This window comes from Nothobranchius furzeri, chromosome 3 (genome assembly GCF_043380555.1).
Source record: "Nothobranchius furzeri strain GRZ-AD chromosome 3, NfurGRZ-RIMD1, whole genome shotgun sequence".
NCBI lineage: Eukaryota > Metazoa > Chordata > Actinopteri > Cyprinodontiformes > Nothobranchiidae > Nothobranchius > Nothobranchius furzeri.
In genome coordinates this window covers 90,456,458-90,476,457 of record NC_091743.1, presented here as the reverse complement: position 1 = coordinate 90,476,457, position 20,000 = coordinate 90,456,458, and the positions used below count along the sequence as shown (strand labels likewise).

The following is a 20,000-nucleotide window of genomic DNA, read 5'->3' as shown; positions in this document are numbered from 1 at the left end:
ACAAACCACTAAATGTCTTCAGGAGGTTCTGGTTGTCGGAGAAAGTCCCAGAATCCCACAGCAGCTCTCCTGGTGGGGAGGACAAGACCCGACAGCCACTGAGCTGCACCTACAGGTGCTCCACCAGACCGCTGCTGTCAGCAGGGGGCCGGTCCTATCAGGGAGAGGGGGGCGGGGCCACACTCATGTAGAACACACACACACATAGTACACACTGTAATGGAGACCAGGGGTTCCATTCATTATGATTTGTTATGTTTCTGATTGAGTTACAGACAACATGTTTTGTTACTGAAGTTATTTATTTCATGTTGGACATTTAAAACAGATTCTTTAGAAGCAGAGGGACTGGCCACCCTTCCTGTGTAAAGAGCAAATGTTTGTTAAATGTCAATTTGTGTTTAAGTTGATCTCCAAAGTTTCACTCACCTTGCTGGTATTGTCTTCTCAGCAGGGCGGGGCAGCAAAGGGAAGTTTGTGTCCCAGGTGCTGCTTTTAAGCTGCTGGAGCATACCACTTAAATAAGGAGGGGCGATTCTTGGAGGAGTTATGTGAAACCTAGTTTCTGTTTGATTGAACTTGGATTTATTTAGTATGATTTGTATTTATGTAAATGTTTGGTACCATTTATTATTTTGGTGGTTGGGTTCTGTAAATATTATTTAGTTATTATTTCTTTGATTACCCCTCTTCTTGGTTTCTTCCAATCAGTCACTTCGTTATAAAAGGCAGTGAGTGTTGGTGTGAGGGAATGTTGGTGTCAAACATGCTGCAATAAAGCCACCTCAACCTGATTTATTTGTTTGCCTCTCCTTCAAACCACGTGCCACCGCTGGTCAAAACACACACACACACACACACACACACGCACGCACACACACACACACACACACACACACACACACACACACGTACACACACACACACACGTAGGACGGATCAGACCCAGGAAGGATGAACGTTTCCAGACTGAACTGAAGCTTCGTGGTCAGCAGCAGAAGCATGACTCAGCACTCTGGGCCACGCCTTCATTCCTCCCTCACCTCTGGAGCGGGTTGGGGTTAGGTAAGCCGTGTTCGGGCCAAACAGAACCAGTCTGATGCTGAGAATAGTTCTGCATACAAACTATCAGATTATACTGAGATGCATTTTTCATGAGTCACCGGGGTGAAGGAGCTGTGATTGTCACCACTTCACCTCTGTTCTGGTTTTTGTTTTCTTCAGCCGGCAGCAGGAGCAGAGAATCAGACTCTGGAGGACCTGGAGCATCTCCTGACTCCAGCGCCATCACTTTGGTGCAGCCGTGTGACACCACCATCTTTTAGTTGTTTCCAGAGCAGAAATGATCTCTCTTTACCTTTTGTTAGGCGCTAACTGGAGACAGCCCTAACCCTAACCCGGTCCCACCTCTATCACCCACAGCGCCTACTGAACAGCTCCTCTGACGGGTGTCTCGTGTGCCGAGGAGACCAACCCAGGCAGAACCCGGCCTGCCTCCCACACGACCAGCAGACAGGATCTACTGACCTGAGCTAGAATCAGCACAAATCCTTCTGAGGAGTGCTGACAGTGTTCATCCTGTTTCTGGTAAATCTCCACGGTAACATCCAGCTTCAGGTGCAGCTGCTTAGTTTAGCTTCATGCTCTCCTGCTACAGAGTCTGGCCTGCAGAGGGATGTTAGCTTAACTCCCCAGCATTCACACTGAGAGGAGCGCAGCAGCTCCTGGACTTAAGACGGTGCTGAAGACCTGGTTTACCCCAACAACAGTAAGGTGTACCCTTAAACTGAAGTGTGTCTCTACGTCCACCCACCTCCATTCTGTCTACTATAGACAAGTCCCTTTACAGTTTCTTGTGCCAGTTAGATGAAAGTGTCCCATGTAAGGAGACCCTTGGAATCTGATTGGCCACCCCAGGTGCCACCACCACACTAATTTATCTTTAAATAGGCGTTCCATTGTCCACAAAAGGCTTGGGGGTAAAACAAATAAGCATAACCATTGGTGCCACCCATGCAGAAAGTTGTGCCTCGCCTGGGCCACCCCATTTTAAAAGACCTAAACACGCCACTGGGGTCAAGCTTGCAAACTGAAGCTCTCCCATTTTCCAGTTTCCCATATTCCATGGATTACATGACCTGGAAGACTGAGAACCATCACCAGCACATCGAGTCACTGACTTGTGTCAGAGTCTTTACAGCAATCGCCACACTAAGAGAGCATGCAGTGACAACAGAACCGGGCTGACGGGTGAACGAGATCCGTCCAGCTGCAGGAACTCTGCCATCAAACATATTTCATAGACAGCGTCACTTCAGATTATCCAGGTTTGCACTCGTTCAGCTGTGTTTTGTATTTATTATTAAGTATCTGTTCATCTCTGAGAAGCATCGCTCCGATCTACGTTCCCCACACTCGGACGTTTCGAAGCTTTCCAAGCAGACCGATTGTTTTTATGACCTGCTGTGTTTAAAAACCCGGTAATGCCCGTTTTGAAGGCCCTCTCACTGCTCGTCGCTACTCATAAGGTCTACTTTCATTCCTCGTCGTTTCCCTGTTCTTGGCAGGCTCACGAGTCAAACTCATCATAGCTTTTCCAGCGGCAGAGTTTGTTTACCAGCACGCCCGACCGAATCTGGCAACCAGAAAATGTTTACAGAGCCAACAAGGCGTCAAATGAGGTCTCAAAAATCGAATGTCTGTGTGACACGGGCGACTACGTGTTTCTGCAGCTCTCCCCACCACGGGCTGTTCACTGAGTGACAAGTACAAACACAGCCATCCCAGCCCGGCATTCCTGTTCCAGCACCAAGCCGGCTCCCGCTCTCCGAGCTCCACATGCCGAGGAGCCAAAACGGGAGAACGGGAAGGGTTTCTTGTGACGACGGTCCCTGCAGCAACACGTTCCTCAGAGGAAACATCACCTCCTTAACACACGAGCACGTTCAAACATCACATCAAAGCTCCGACTCGTCACAAGCCCGAACGACTTTGTCAGGACGACTCGGTGCACCGTGTCACTGAGGGAGCGGGGATGAAGTCTTTCCACACGACTCCTCAGAGAGGAGTCTATTTATGGGAGTCTGGTCTTCTCCTCGTTCCGATAACAGCTGATGGCTGCCTGGGCCGGATTACAAAGAGCCCGTTGAAGACGTTCAGCACCAGAACCAGCAGCGGGCTTATTAGAGACACAAGTCAGTCCTTCTGGGGCGGGCTGAGGTTTAGCAGAGAAAGAGAGAGAAGAAAAGTCAAGGTCTTACATTCCAGCCTGTTCCACGGCACGCTAAAGGAAAGCATCTGTAATTTCCCCTCAGTGGTCACATGGGGGAGGGGGGGAGGAGAAGTCAGCACTTCTACTCAGACTGAGGACAAAGAGCCTGAGAAGGGACAGGTCCTCAGACGAGTCACACAGAGATAATCAAACACTCTAGTGACTCTAGTGTCTGTATCAGAGCCCGGAGAGGAGGACCGGGTCTCCTTATCTCCCACAGACACACAGAAAAAGAACGAGGACATGGAGTTTTCTATTTTTGTAAGATCCGGTTTATTTCCTTTGTCCTCTCAGCTGAGCGTCTTAACGTTCCTGAACTGCATTCAGTTTTTCTGACTTTGGCAGAGTCGTGACACGCGGGCTGATGGAAGGAGGCTGGAGAGCAGCAGGGACTCGTCCTCTCTCTGGGCTCTGACACCAGGGCTTTCACTGACACATGATGGCCTGAATGGTTGTTTGGGTCGCTAGCAGAACAGAACCAGTCACCAGGAATTAGTCAGTGGCCCTCTGATCTTTAGGGTCGTGGCTAGACTCTGACCTCACATGTATAGGAGGACTTGCCAGGCTAGTAATCCAGGTGAGCACTGAACCAATCAGAGCAGAGGTAGCAGCAGTGTTCTCATCTCTTTGGCCTGGGTGGGTGGGGGGGGGGGGGGGGGGGGGTCTCACCCAGGTGGGTTTATATAATTAACTGAACTACAAATACCGACTTTACACCGGGTCATTCCAGGTCGTGCCGTGACGATCGATCAGTTTGCACACGACTGATATGAGCAGCACGTGACGTTGGGTGTCTGCAGACAAAAGCATCTGTTTCCCACACCTGCCGAGTTCTGTTCAGGGTCACAGGGAGGCGGGGTCACCAGCAAACACTCAGCGTTCACATCTTAAGGGTTTGCTTTTATCTGAGGTAGAAAATAACCTGAGACAATCCCTCACCTGTCAAAGGAGTTCGAAATGAAGCTTTTTTTTTTATTTGCTCACCACCCAAACATCCGATCAAGGTTAAAGGTTATTGCTGCTGAGCACAGACCAAGCGGAGGCAGAGCGGGGCAGCCTGAACGCCGAACTCCCCTCATCTGTCTCCATATTACTGCAACCCATCAGCGAGCTGGCTGGGGGCTGTGGGAAAGCCCCTCTTTTGGGAGACTACTGAAGCAAAGTGAGAAGGACTAGTGTGGGCCCTTCCGCCTCCACGGCCCTCGAATGATGAGTGTTGTCAGAGCCAGGCCTTCCCCCTTCTCCTCCAGCCGCCCTCCCGTCCGGCCTGATTATGTGTTAAATCCGCCCAGGCGTATGTGGAGAGAATGCGTGCAGAAGGGAGGCGAGCAGAGCTGTGGAGACCCGGAGAGAGAAGCCAGGAAGATAGCACCCCATTAGAGTGATAAAGGAGGCAGAGGGAGGAGAGCCGCCGACAGGACCAACACGCCGGGCCGGCTGCTGATGAATGCCAGGTGGAACGGGTCAGCCGTGATAAAGAAAACTGTTTATTTTCTTATTTGGAAAAAACACCACTGCTCTCCATTAAATGATTACTACAGCTGATCTCTAAGGTCTTCATGAATATCATTTGTGAACTCAGCCTGCTATAAAGTACATCCTATCAGCCGTGGGCTGGATTTCCTCTGTGTGGTTCTCACACCAACATTAAAGTGTGTGTGTGTGTGTGTGTCACACACCACAGAGTTCAGAAAACATCAACAAGACGTAAGCTTTCACCAGGACCAGTGACATGACAGGTGAGAGCCCCACCCCCTTTGGAACGGACTTCCTGTAGTTTAACCGGCTCACAGGAAGCTGGACGCTACAGGACTGAACTGGTGATCTGACGGTCGTGGTGGTTTTTAGGCGATCCCAGTCTGGTTTTCTCTCAACACCCAGAGAGCAGAGAGAGCACACCCTAACTCCTGCTGACTTCCATCATGCTGGAGCGCTTATCAGGACGTGAAGGGTCTGTTTAACTTCTCCAAAATGCACCCGTGTGGAGATCAGAGGTTCCCACTGCTGACTCACCCATAGAAACAAGTGAACACGGCTCAAGCACCACAGGAAGCGGGATACAATCAGAGCCTTTGGGCTCAATGCCAGCTGAGTCTGGAATACCCTTTCTCCGGCTAGGCCTCATCAGCCCTGGTCCTGATAGTCAGGTGCATCCAGAGCGGCTCCAGGACTACCGGACTCACCTCTGTGTGAGTGTGGAAGGTGAGGGGTCAGGTCCGTGTTTCACCCGTTGGCAAGTTCCTCTGCTGTCCAAACACAAGCAGCTGTGACAGATAAGCTGGTGTAAAACCAAATTAAATCATTAACTACGTGAGAAGAAAAGCCCATTCCTCCTTTAAGCTCAGCTGATTGCTTCTACCGCTGTGCTATTGGACGTTAATACCATCATAAACACTCTGTCAGACGGCTGGGAACGCCCCACGTCGAGCTGGATGCTCTGACAAGCATGAAATGCCTTTTAAGAGCCCAACTCCTACTTTATGTTTTTCAGTTTCACTTTCAAGGAGCACAATTAGGACCATGACCGTGTGTTACGAGTGTACAGAGGGATGTCAATAGCTCACACAGAGCTGATTTCTTATGCATTAGTGTGGCCCAGGGCCTGCGTGCTTTGGTCTGATTAAATGTGACTTATGTTCTTTGCCTCAATAAACTGTAGGTCTCAGTGTGGACATCCATCAGACTCTGTTTACTGGCCTTTTATGCACACTGAGCTATGGCTGCTTCTCTTTTATGGACTAGACCCTGTGGTCTTTCCCCTCCGATGTAAGAAGCTGTACATCTTGTGAGTGATTCAGAGCAACGCAGACCACCGGACCTGTGAAAAACTCCAGCAACACCACTAGCAACACCTAGGAAGACTCAACTCATCGGTGCCTGAGGGCGGCGTGGACTTTTACAGGAGCTAACGTCGGGAGTAAAGCAAAGGCAACATTCCAGAGATTCGTTGAACTTCTGCATAAACTAGTGGGAACCTCTACAGACCAGTGACACCATCAGATGTAGCATGTTGTTCAGACCAACGTCGACGTGTGACGCCTAAAGAGCCTCACTAGTTAGCTGTGGTTTTTGTTTCTTCGTAAAATCTTCATCTTATGAGCCGGTCAGTCAGACGCCGACTTACAACGACTGGACTACAGCCGTGTGCTTCGCTGGTGCTTTTGCGTATTTCGGATTTGTAGCCAGGTAGGCCACATTCCTGCACACAAACTGAGAATGTTCTCGTTACTTTGGTCACAAAAACATCTCAGTTTGCTCTCAGGTCATTTGCAACGGAGGCCCGGCGCACACAGAACCTTATGAGACCCTCCGCATGGTGATAAAACCTCCTAGATACGCCAGTTTGGTCCTGTTGATTCTACATGTGAGCGTTCCCATATTAGATGGAAGTGCATGCAAAACCTCTCAAATATGACAGAAGAGGAGGAGGATTGAGATTCCTGTTCCTCGGTGCAACACACTCCCAACACCTCACTTTCTGGCTACACGCCACATTTGGGCAGCATGCTTGCTCAACCTCAATATCAGACCAGGACAATCGGACATGTTGAATAGCTTTGATTTGTGATTCCAACGTGCTTCTGAGCAGATCAGAGCACTCTCAACACACAACACATAGCCAGAATATCTGATACGGTAATCAGGGGGTCCTTAAGACTGCTGAAGGGGAAGATCGGGTCAAAAATCAACATAATTGTCTTGCTGTGAAAATCAGGCCCTAGTCGCAGTTCTGACCACAGAAACTAAACGGAGAGGGGTTTGGGACAGGGACTAGTGAAGGACATACGACCCTCTGATTCTCGAATCGTCACCAACACAAGTCTGCACACCGAGGAGGTCCTTCTGGATCTAAACTCCAACCGTTCATCTAAATGAACCAAATAAATATGATAGACTTACTTTACTGGATGAATGAAAAGCTAATAAAAGGTCAGTTCACTTTTCAATTTTTGTTCTTTAGAATCCACCCATTCATCCATTCATTCACCCATCCACCCATCCACCCATTCATCCATCCATCCATCTATCCATCCACCCATCCGCCCATCCATCCACCTATCCAACCATCCACCCATTATCCATTCATCCACCCATCCATCCATCCATCTATCCATCCACCCATTCATCTATTCATTCATTCACCCATCCACCCATTCATCCATCCATCCACCTATCCAACCAACCATCCACCCATTCACCCATCCACCCATCTGCCCATTCATCCATCCACCCATCTGCCCATTCATCCATCCATCCATCCATCCATCCATCCATCCATCCACCCATTCACTCATCCATCCATCTATCCACCCATCCACCCATTCATCCATCCATCCATCCATCTATCCACCCATTCACCCAACTACCCATCAACCCATTCAACCATCCGCCCATTTATCCATCCATCCAACATCCATCCATCCACCTATCCAACCATCCATCCATCCATTTATCCACCCATCCACCCATTCAACCATCCATCCATCCATCCATCCACTCATTCACCCATCCACCCATTCAACCATTCATCCATCCATCCCTGGAGCTGGCGTGCTTAATACATGTGAGTCAAGGCGCCTGCCTGCCTCAGAACAAATACCAGACCCAGAAAAGAAAGAAGAGTCTTTACTGAAAAACTGTTTATGAAACAAAGATAGAGTTTCAAGGTCCACCTCCTTCCAACCAGCTCATTCTGAACAGTGACACCTCCCCTGGGAGCTAAGCCTTGGAAGGAGGAGGGATGCAAGGACATGGCAACAATAAAGCCAGAGGCATAATTAAAATGAGGCACTGGAACGTCTATTAAACGGTTTAAGACTGATGTGATGTTACGCTGAATCCTCTCCCCAACCCCACACATACTTGGAATGGCTCTGTCTGACTGCTGCCATGCTCCACACATCCACACAACCGGGCCATTCATTCGAGGTACCTGTGCTTAGCTGGAGATAAGTAGCCTTCCATGAGAAACAATGAGAAGATTAGCATCCCCGTACACTGCGTTGGAGGGCACACAGCTTTGCCCTCTAAGCAGGGAAACCCGAAGGAAGTGCCTGCTTGGAAACAGCAAAGATGAAAGCCAGACTCCAATAGAGATATAGTGCGAGTCAAGCTAATGCTGTTGGGGCTATAGCCGCTCCATAGAAATGTGACCATTTAGAATTTTACAGAGAAGACCAGTATGACAGATCCAAGGTAATAACTGGAACCAGACTGTGGTAAAGACTGGTGTTCATGACGTGGAGCTGGTGACCCGTCAGTCTGGAGATTCACCAGAGTTACTGATTATGTTAGTTATTAGCCTGACCAGTCAGCCCCAAGCTCCAACGCTCCCATTCAAATAACCCCACCTCCTGAGAATTCTAACCAAACCAATCAGTGTTGAGCAGCGAACGCCTCACGCACCACAACCTTGAGTTTGTCATAAACATGGCGTCTGAAGCGGAGTTCGCTGCGGCTCTTTCCTCTGTTCTAAATGACAAGAATGTCTTTAAAACAACAACAAATAAAAGCACTAAAAGCCTTTCTTCTAAAAAAAGATGTTTGCGCCGTCGCCAGACACCATTTTTGACTACAGCAAAAAAACTTCACCGTCGCGTGGTACAGTGGGCATTTCAACCTTTTTTTCTGATTGGTTATTTTTGAGCTGGCTAGTCCCGCCCCTCGTGAGCCTCTCTGTCTGTGAGGTACCAGACTAGCTCTCTGTGCAGACAGAGGACGAGTCTGGCAGGCCAGGCTAGTAAGATACGCGAGTGCCGCACCAGCCGTAACCAAGCCCCCACAATGCGGCTGAAAAATTGAAGCAAACCCGGAAATGAGAGGAATTGCAGTTCCACCCTCATCCACTAGGGGCTGGTGTCAGAAGCGAGCAAATCCTCATTGACTCCCATGTTAAAAATACCAATTTCACAGCAGAAATAAACATGTTTACAGCCTGGTACCAGAACATGTTTTTGGTTTAAATGATCTAGTTTACACTCATGACAACTCTGAGGGGGGTGAATTTTTTTCTCACTCTTCTGTTTAAGTGTATTAAAAGCCTAAAATTCTGTATAATTAATGAGCATCAGACCCACGTGACCACAGAGCTAGCTCCGTGGAAAGGCCTCAGTAGAGCCTCAGCCTGGCTTGGAAACTGTTCCGCCATTTTCAGTCTCTTAACTTAGATCATTAGTTGTAGCGTTTGTGCGTTCTTTTTGGATATTTTTTGTGCAATTGTTGGACAAAATGACTTGCTGTGGCATTAATTGCACTAATAGAGCGTCCAAGGAGTCTCCACTTCATGTTTTTCGGTAAGTAAAATTATATTTATGTATTTTAGGTCACTGCCGAGCTGACCTTAGATTTTAACATGTACTGTTTAACCATGAAATTTAAATGTAGTAGGGTAAAACCCAGTGCATTTAACATAATGCTGCACTTTAGAAAATGGGTTGAAATATAACATGTTGGTGGAGCTGGGTTCCCACTATCGGCTTGTGGAGCTCTCGGGAGACCTCTGTGTTCCACCCGGTTTTACCCAGCGGTCAGCCCGGCGTATCTCTGACTCAGAAGCTCTGGTGTTGTGCACAGTTAACTCCGGTTGTAGCTAGGTTGCTACCTACGTTAGCTTAGCTCCCACCTCTGCGTTAGCTTTGGGTTAGCTTCAGGTTAGCTTGTAGCTAGTTCGACCGGGTGTCGTCAGTTGATCCCAGCCTTACAGCCCCACCCTCAGCTCCACCTCTCTTCCCTTTTATGGAATTATCTGGGCTTGACGGAACCTGTGACACGGTCAAAATGGCGGTGGTGGCCACCTCCCATTTAGCCTCAAAAGTATGTTATTGGAGTCTATGGAAACCCATTGTCCAATATTTATATGTCGATGGCCGTAACAATAACTGCGGTTTATGGACCAGGGAGTCGAACCACCCGCTCTGAGGGCAGGCTTCATGAGAACATGTCCTGAGCTCCAGGTTTCAAATCTCTGAGTGAGTTTCACGCTTTCCTCTGACTCATTGAAGCAACAATGTGTTGATATGCACGTTCCTTTAGGACGTCTCATTTCGGTTACCTGAGCGTGGCTGGCGATACTCAGTAACTTCCAGCAGGAAGTAACTACTTTAGAAAAAGACTGAAGGATTGTTTTTTACTTCAGGATTAAATGGAAAGCTAAAAAAAAACCAGCTGTACATATAACAGCTGTGGAGAGAAATAAAATATAAAGGAAGAGAAAATGTATTTGCACAAAGCAAAACTCCATTAGTCACTGCTGACATCGGTACAAATAAACAACAAATTCAATCACCTGCCTTCTCTTTCTGCCCTGCTGCTTATTTACAGCCCGGATCTGGAGGTGGAAATAAAGAGCATTCTCAGATTAAATGCATTACATCAGTAAAGTTATGGCCTCTCGGCTGCCTGAGCTGTGTCATGAATCTGCACGCAGCCCTTCTGAGAGCTGGTAGCTCCTCCGGGCTGTCGTGCTGAGCGAGCTGTTTGAAATGGCTTCTCGGTGACATGGAAAACGTCCCTGCCTAATCGTCTTTTGTTTAGTTCGTTTAACTTGCATGAAAACAGGAGAGCGGGCACTTAAGTCCAGCCAGGCAGATACCTCTAATGGATGAGGTGGTCCACTCTGAGAGGAAGCGGCGCTAAAAGACACAGAGAGGATTCTGGGAATTAAAGAACACGGGCTAAAGGTCTGAAGCACCAAAGCACCCGGCAGCCCGGTCCAGATCTCAACTAAAACTGTCCTCAGTCAGCAGCTGAGCATTAGGTCTGGATTGTGCCCATGCCGACCAACCCTCCTGACCCAAACCAGCCCCCCACCCCGAGCTGGAACAGAATCAGCTCCCAGCTGCTGCCGGGTCAGCTGCACTTTACTCAAACCAACTTCATGTGATATCATTTACACTGGAATGTGGAAACTCTCAACATGCAAATAATCCAAGAAGCTCCTTCATCCTAGAGTTGAAGCATCATCCACCCATACACCAGGATCAGAGTCTTCCGTCTTCCCTAACCCTGTCTACGTTCACGTGGAGGAGCTTCTTCTTTAGCTGCACCGTCAGTGTCTCCTCCTCTCTCCAGAGACATCACGAGATGATTCTGATTTCTTCTGAATGTTTTTATTTATTTTATTTATTTCATTTATTACCAAAACAGAAAAAAACTATACTAACAAATAAAACGAGGTTTCTCAAACCAAGAAAAGGAAAAGGGAACAGAAAGAATAAAACTTATGTTATCTGCCCCTTTTTAACTAAAATAACATTTTTACACTGAAACAACAATAATTATAAATTAGCCTAAAGCCATTGCTCGACGGGTTAGCTGACGAGTTCAATTTGTAAAGAAGAAAGAAAAAATTAATAGTAATAATAATTCAAAAGTAAAAGGATTTTTGCACATATACCTATTCATACATGTATGCATTAAAGTGCCCATATGGTCGCACATACTTCATCTATACACATACATATAGAAATACACACGTATCCACTACATATACACATGAACAAACATACACGCATGAATATACCTACACACATCTTCTATAGATTTATTTATTTATTTTATATAATTGATTTGCACTTATATGATTCCAGTATTTCATTTTTAATCAGTTTTTTAAAGTAAATATCGTTTTCACGTCCTTGATTACCTACCTTATTCCATATTTTAACTCCATATATAGAGACACAGCGCTCCATTATAATTATTCCATGCTTAGGTGTTGTAAATAATTCATGTCCTTTTAGTTCATATCTACTCTGTCTTTTTATAAATCTTCTAAGTACATTTTTAGGAAGTGTTTTTGTTTGCATTATACATACATTTAGAAGTGTTGTAGTCCACCAGGTCATAGAATATTAATGTTTAACGGGTTAGATGGATCTCTGTAATCACTCCTTGTAAGGATTCTTATTGCTTTTCATATAGACATAATTAGTATAGGTTTTATATGTTGTGCCCCAGATTTCTATACAATAGTTCAAATATGGTGCAATAAGTGAATTATATAATAAATATGGGGAGCTATCGTTACTCCACTCTGACCCACGGAACAAGAGGTCAACAGAAACGAGACGTTTAGTCTGTGAACAACAAGAGCCCGTTACCTGGAGCAGGTACAGCAAAAGCAGGAAGTGTGTGTGTGTGTGTGTGTGTGTGTGTGTGCGCGCACGTGCGTGTGATTGTGTGTGTGGGTGTGTGTGTGCGCACGCATGCATGTGATTGTGTGTGTGTGTGTGTGTGTGTGTGTGTGTGTGTGTGTGCGCGCACGCGCGTGTGTGTGATTGTGTGTATGTGCGCGCGCATGCATGTGATTGTGTGTGTGTGTGTGTGTGTGTGTGTGTGCGCGCGCATGCATGTGATTGTGTGTGTGGGTGTGTGTGTGTGTGTGCGCGCGCACGCGCGTGTGTGTGTGATTGTGTGTGTGTGCGCGCGCGTGCGTGTGATTGTGTGTGTGTGTGTGTGTGTGCACGCGCGTGCGTGTGATTGTGTGTGTGTGTGTGTGTGTGCACGTGCGTGCGTGTGATTGTGTGTGTGTGCGTGCACGTGTGTGTGTGTGTGTGTGTGCGCACGTGTGTGTGTGTGTGTGTGTGTGTGTGTGATTGTTTGTGTGTGCGCGCGCGTGCGTGTGATTGTGTGTGTGTGTGTGTGTGTGTGTGTGTGTGTGTGTGTGTGTGTGATTGTTTGTGTGTGCGCGCGCGTGTGTGTGATAGTGTGTGTGTGTGCGTGTGATTGTGTGTGTGTGTGTGCGTGTGATTGTGTGTGTGTGTGTGTGTGTGTGTGTGTGTGTGTGTGTGTGTGTGTGTGTGTGTGTGTGTGTGTGTGTGTGTGTGTGTGTGTGTGCGTGCGTGTTACCGTCAGTGCGTTTACATGCAGCCAGTAACCCTTTTAAAACCCGAATATTCACAATAACCCGGTTCCGCAGGTCCATGTAAACACCGCCAAAAACCCGGATATGCTCATAACCGGGCTTTTAAAAGCCCGGTTACTACACCTGGGGTATCCCTTTTCTAACCCGAATGTTTGGTCGTGTAAACGCATATCGGGATATCCCCATCAAAGCGTGTGTTCTGCACATGCTCTGTTCGCAAGGAATCTTGGTCTTTTGAGTAGCGAGGCGTCTTGTATGCGCCAGAACTCCGGAAGTAAACAACAGGTTGGGAGCAACATGGCGAGTCGCGGCACAGCACCACACTTTTGGAGTGACGAGGAAACTAAAGCGCAAACAAACGCGGTCGCTATCTCTTCCGAACTGGGAAACATGTTGTTGTTTTCACGGATGCCGGAACAAGAAGAACCGGAAATGAGGCATATTGCGTCTGGACGTAGTCCACACGTCCTGACGCTACCCCAACGTCCGTGTTTACATCGGGTTATGCAAGTTAGAGGTAAATCTTTCTATTTATGCTTGTAAACGGGTTATTCTGATCAACTCAGAAACCCGAACACCGACCTTAACCCGATCATAACCCGGATATTGGCTGCATGTAAACGTACTCAGTGTAACTGATCTGAAGCGCTGACATAGAAACTTCATTTTCTGACTAATTTTATTTTCCACTTTACTGTTTCTGTTGCTTAAAACAAGCAGCTGGGTATCAGCGGCTTTTCTGGGCCAGTCGATGTGTTGTTCCACATGTGCTGGAGCAAGGAAACAACCAAAACATGATGGATATGGAGTTAGAGAGTTAGAGAGCTGGTGTGTAAAAACTGGCGGGCCGGTGTCAGCTCCAAATGGCCGGGCTGACTTTTTGAGCCGACCCCGCCCTGACCACAGCCCACTCCTCACCGAGGTAACGCAGCGCCTCTGTGACCATTCAGACAGACCTCGCGTGCAGCAGAGTCACTGTCCAAGCTTTACAACCGCACCTTTAGTTTAAGTTGAAAACCCACTGGTCATTGGACAGAAACCTGATAATCTGTAGGAATTATGCTGACATTTCAGCTGCTAATCCCAGTATTTCAAACGGTTTGGATTGGCGTGAAACCACACACACGCATCACGTCTGAGTCACAGCTAACACCTTTACCCATCACATGCTTCTATTTGTATTAAAAAACTCGTTTGGACACGAGGGCTGTGAGTAAAACGTGTCCCTGTGAAGCGTGGAGCTGCAGGCTGAAGTTAGCTTCCCTCTCCTCTGAACAGACGTACGGAAGAAAACTGCAGTTATGTAATAAGTTATTGACTTTCCTCTTAGAGGAAGATTGAAGCACAGAAGCGGGGGTCTGCGGCCTCCCAGAGGACCACGGCCCTCCCTGATGCGGGACCCCGGGCCCCGTCACATATCACTTTCACCTTCGTGCCACGGGGGCACCAAACAGAACACCAAAGCCATTGTCTTCTGACACGGAGTTCGCCCGCCTGATCAGATCCCTCTCATGCAGGCAGGCAATTACAAAAAAGACATCTGTGCCACCGTTTGGATAGCTAAAGAGGGTAAAAGCTTAGAACGGCAAAAGGATTGAAGGCAGGGATCGATGGAGATGTCTAAACCTGTTAGTGCAAGTAGAGATGAGAGCCGCTGCACGGGGTGTGTGTGTGTGTGTGGGGGGGGGGGTCTTTTGTCATGCAGGGAGAGGGGCTGGTGGAGGTGACTCCTCTGGCGATCAGGGGTCAACTGCTGCGATCATCCATCTTCTTCCTGACACTGTCCTGTCAGCCTGGGTGCTCATGTTACTAAACACAACCGGCAGGCCTCCATTGTGCCCCTGCAGCCGTCTGCAGCCATGTGTGAGTGAAGGTAATATTCACCGAGCCCATACGCAGCCAAGCGCCGGCCTCCACATCTCCTCGGGAGTAACGCTATGTGACATAAAGTCACAGAGGTCTCTCTTTCATGCTCGCACAAAGCCACGTCAGCCATATGGCTTTGTTTGTGAGAGGGTGAGGAATGTTTACTCAGATTCTCTCCATTCATGCGAGCAGCACACAGGCGCAAATTTGGACTGGCAGGTCGCATTCCAAAACCTCAGCGTTGATAAGCCGTCACCTTTCTTTGGGCTAAAATGGAAATAGCCGTGACCAATTAGCATAAAGACGCCGCGGTCTCAGGGGAGAAAACGGCAAAGGAAGAGTGTTTACCCAGGAAATGTTTGTAATCTGCTGGAGAGGGGCGCACACTGGGTCAGAAATCCAAATCTGTGGCTTTCGCCTTTAATCAAGTAGCTTGTTGTTTGTAATCACTGTGGAAGTGCCTCTGACACGATGAGAGAGAACGACTCACGCTGCTCACTCCGACTGTCTGCGAGCGCCAGAACCACGTGAGTCTGATGAAATCTGGACTCATTCAGGATGATGTCCATGGTGTGGAAAACAGAGCAACACAATTGAACAATAAACATGGAAAAGGTGGAAAGTCATGGAATGAAACGCACAAATAAAATGTTTTCTTAATCTGCATGTTTTTAAACTCCTGATGCTCATTAAAGTCGTCATTGACTGGAATGACAGAAATGCAACGGCCCAAACAAGATGAATAAAAATAGGTTTAAATCTTCATCAAAACAACTGAGCAGAGACTTCATCGTCTTCATCGCCATCAGTGAGTGAAATTAAGCACTTATTACAAAAAGATTTACTCATTATTTATCTCATCCAAAAGTCTTTTTATTTGAATTTGAAGTTGTTATTATTTTAAATTACTATTTATTCATGTAATCATGGAAAACTTCAGTGAATAAAATATTTCTGACTAACGGATTTCTAGATTTTTAAGTTCTGTTTTTCTGTTGAACTGAAACAATTTATTTAGATAAACTGGTCAGTTTTTGTTGAATGTAAGAAGTTTTTTCAACAGAACTGAAACATAATTAAAACATTTTATGTGAGTCTATGTGATTCTATGTGAATCTATGTGAATCTGTTATTCTATGTGCTTTTATGTGAATCTATGTTATTCTATGTGATTCCATGTGAGTCTATGTAGTTCTATGTGATTCTACGTGAGTCTACGTAATTCTTTGTGATTATATGTGAGTCTATGTTATTCTATGTGATAATATGTGAGCCTATGTAATTCTATGTGATTATATGTGAGTCTATGTTATTCTATTTGATTCTATGTGGATTGGTGCTATTCTACATTATTCTACATGGGTCTATGTTAATCTATGTAATTATCTGTGGTTCTATGTGAGTCTATTTTATTCAATGTGATTATATGTGAATCTATGCTATTCTACATGATTATAATGTTTATGTTTATGTATTTAGCAGACGCTTTTGTCCAAAGCTATTCTATGTGATTCTTTGTGAGTCTATGTGATTATATGTGAGTCAATGTTATTCTATGTGATAATATGTGAACCTATGTTATTCTATGTAGTTATATGTGATTCTATGTGAGTCTATGTTATTGAATGTGATTATATGTGAATCTATGATATTCTACGTGATTCTATGTGAGTCTATGTTGTTGTATGTAATTATATGTGATTCTATTTAAGACTGCTATTCTAAGTGAGTCTGTTATTCTATGTGATTCTATGTGAGTCTATGATATTCTGTGTGATTCTGTGTGAGTCTATGTTATTCTATGTGACTCTATAATAATAATAATAATAATAATAATAATACATCAAACTTATATAGCGCTTTTTAGGACACTCAGACGCTTTCATCCCTCACATTCACACACTGTAGGCTTGGCTACTTTGTAGCCACAGCCGCCCTGGGGTGGTCTGACAGAGGCGAGGCTGCCATTTGGTGCCGTCGGCCCCTCTGACCACCACCAACACAGGCAAGTTGGGTGAATTCTCTTGCCCAAGGACACAACAGCAGAATGCCTGTGGCGGGAGCAGGAATCGAAACCATGACCATGATCATGAGGCATGTGAGTCTATGTTATTCTACGTGATTCTATGTGAGTCTGTTATTCTATGTAATTGTATGTGATTCTATGTGAGTCTATGTTATTCTATGTGATTCTATGTGAATCTATGTGAGTCTATGTAATTCTATGTGAGTCTATGTTATTCTATTTGAGCCTATATGTTTCTATGTTAGGCTATGTGAATTTATGTGATTCTATGCAAGTCTACGCGAGTATGTGAAGGTGCTTAGTCATAAAGGCACAGTGGATCCTGGATCTGACCAAACATTCCGACTGTGTGGTTTGGATCCACGGATTCATGTTAGATTTCTGCTCGTTTTACTTTCACCACATGGCCAATCAGAGTGAACGCCTCTCTGTGCAAAACGAGACATTTGTGTTTAATTTAACACGTTGACAGGACAGCAGAGCGGATTCCAGAGAAAGCACCGCTGGCACCAACTCAAACCTGCATATCCCCTCAGTGCTTCTAGTCCTCAGCCACGACTGTGTATTTGGGGGGGGGGGGGGGGGTTAAAATAAATAAATACTTTATCTGCCACTGCCAAACCGCAATTTTCAACAATCCGCTGCCTCTTCCTCCGAGGAAGTAGTTGTGGTTTAGTCTACTAATGAGAATGAATTAGAGCAAAGGAACTCCACAGAAACACGTTAATGTAGTCGAGACAGGAATCTGCCCCCCTCCCCATCGCCATGCTCTTACTGTCCTTCAGGAATCTGAACACTCATTGTTCTCATTCATAACGAGACATTTTGTTTTGTTCTTCAGTCAGCTAACAGAGCAAAGGAGACAAGACTTCAAGATGTTCTCCAGAGCAGGAGCGAAGAGATGCTTCTTGGTACAATGGAGTACAACGGAGTACAACGGAGTACAACGGAGTACTGTTTGTTGGCTCACAAAATACAGTCAAAAGCGGTCAGAAAGTTCACAAATTACTTCATAAAACTCAACTTTCAGTCAGTTTAATATTAGTCTAATAGTTAATACAATATATCATATCATAGCATAGTCTCATTGATTTGAAAGTACTTACAAACCTCTGCAGATAGATAAAAATACTTTATTAATCTCTAAAAAGGAAATTCAGACGTCTGCTCAGTAAGTCATAGGTTCTTTGTTCTGTGTGTTTGATCACGTGTTTCATCAGTCAGCTGGGCCACACCAAAGTACTGGTGTTGATCAAAAATAAAATGTGGCCATCGTAAATCAAGTCAAGCAGCCGTTCAGTCCTGACTCCATTAAAACACGTTTGAAACCGAAACGCTGACTCGGCCTTTATCTTCTGCCCTCTAGCAGATTCCAAACAGATTTCAGGATCATGAAAATCCAAAGGAAGCAAAAACACAACCAGTTAATGCCAGAAATGCGTAACGATCTCTCCTTCAGAACAGCAAGAATAAAAACATCAGAATAAATCTTTAGAACAGGACCACCCTTTATAGTGGAGTGTGTTTTCAAACCAAATCATAAACCAGTACATTCTGCCCGCTGCTACGGACGAAGCAAAAAGTTAGATGGACCACAGCCTGATGGGAGCGTTTCACATGATGAAGGACTAAAGTCTCCTCATCAGTTCTGAGGTGGGTGGTTTAGCTTCTCTCCAGCTAATGTCTTTGGCGTCCACCCAACAGGAATCCCATTGTGTGACACGGATGTTGTCCTGGAACCAGAGCTCAGAAGCCTCCATCTGTGGGTTGCACTGCTGAGACAACAGCCAGGAAAAGGAAGCCCCTCTTCACATCCGGCACACACAGGCACTGACAGGATGAGATCTCATCCATCAACAACTTATTTCAATGCTGAGTGATTTGGGTCCATTTGGGTCTCCTGTGGATTCGGCACACACCTGTCATTTGCATAATTAAGCTCTGGAGGAGCTGTATTAAATCCACACCCCATCAATCAGAGAAACATCAAGACCTCCCAACTCCTGGCTTCCTGACTTAATTTGAAATGCTAAACCAAGCTGTTCTCCAAGCCTGGAGCCTGGCCGCGCCACTCGGGCCGCCCAGCGGCTTCCATACGCGTTAGTAGGTTCAGTCAGACGAGGCTCAGCCCTTCCCTTAGGGGGGTCAAACATCAATCAGTCCCCAACTAACTTCTGTCCAATTCCCTGACAGCCGAGATGGATGGAGCCAGTGTCCACGGGATGCTGTAGCCTCTCATTAATTCTCTTGTTGGAATGCACGGATCGCTGGGAGATACGGTGCGTTTTATCTGTTTTCTAGCAGTTAAGAGGCGGCTGGCTTGTCCAGGCTGAGGGTCAACAGTTACTCATTCCTCAGACTGGTTACTTAGTGCCACGATGATGCGATGTGTCAAAATCGGATGACATCCTTTCTCAGCATTGAGTAAAACAAAGACTCCAGTGTCCAGCCACAAGGGCCGTCTCTGTCCAAATGTCTCTGCGGCTCCACTGCAACCAGAAGACGCCGCTACACAGAGCCCGTGGATGAATAGGCACTATTTTCACAACACGCACTTCTTCGCTCGGAGAGAAGCCCTCGCGGGCTGCAAGGACTCCTCAACAGGCCTTTTTCAACACTCCCTCCACAAACACAGCAGGCGCAGAAGAAGAGTCACATTTACTGCCACACATCTCCTTACAAAGAGCTAAAGACACAAGGGGAGGAGGGGAGGGGTGGCCACAAGTGAAAGACAAGGGGTCCCTCTTAGCCGACGGCGATGAATGAGTGGATCACAACACGTTTTGAAGAAGACCTTTGCGTCTGCACAGGGGGCTCCTCAAATGACATGACTGACAGCTATGTGCACTTACTCCACCTGCACCCACGCCACGGCTGAGCGGCTCCCTCAGTGCCAACGTTAGGTTCAGAGAACAGTGAACCTACTATAAGCAGACAGTTAAGATCTCTCCTGAGGAGTCAGACGGCCTCAG

At 46.4% G+C, this 20,000-nt stretch overlaps 1 protein-coding gene across 2 annotated transcripts in view; it reads right to left on the bottom strand.

The window, feature by feature from the left end:
• epha7 (eph receptor A7) overlaps positions 1-20,000 on the bottom strand; it is a 108,722-nt gene that overhangs the window by 82,909 nt on the left and 5,813 nt on the right. The gene's annotated exons all lie outside the window — the stretch shown is intronic.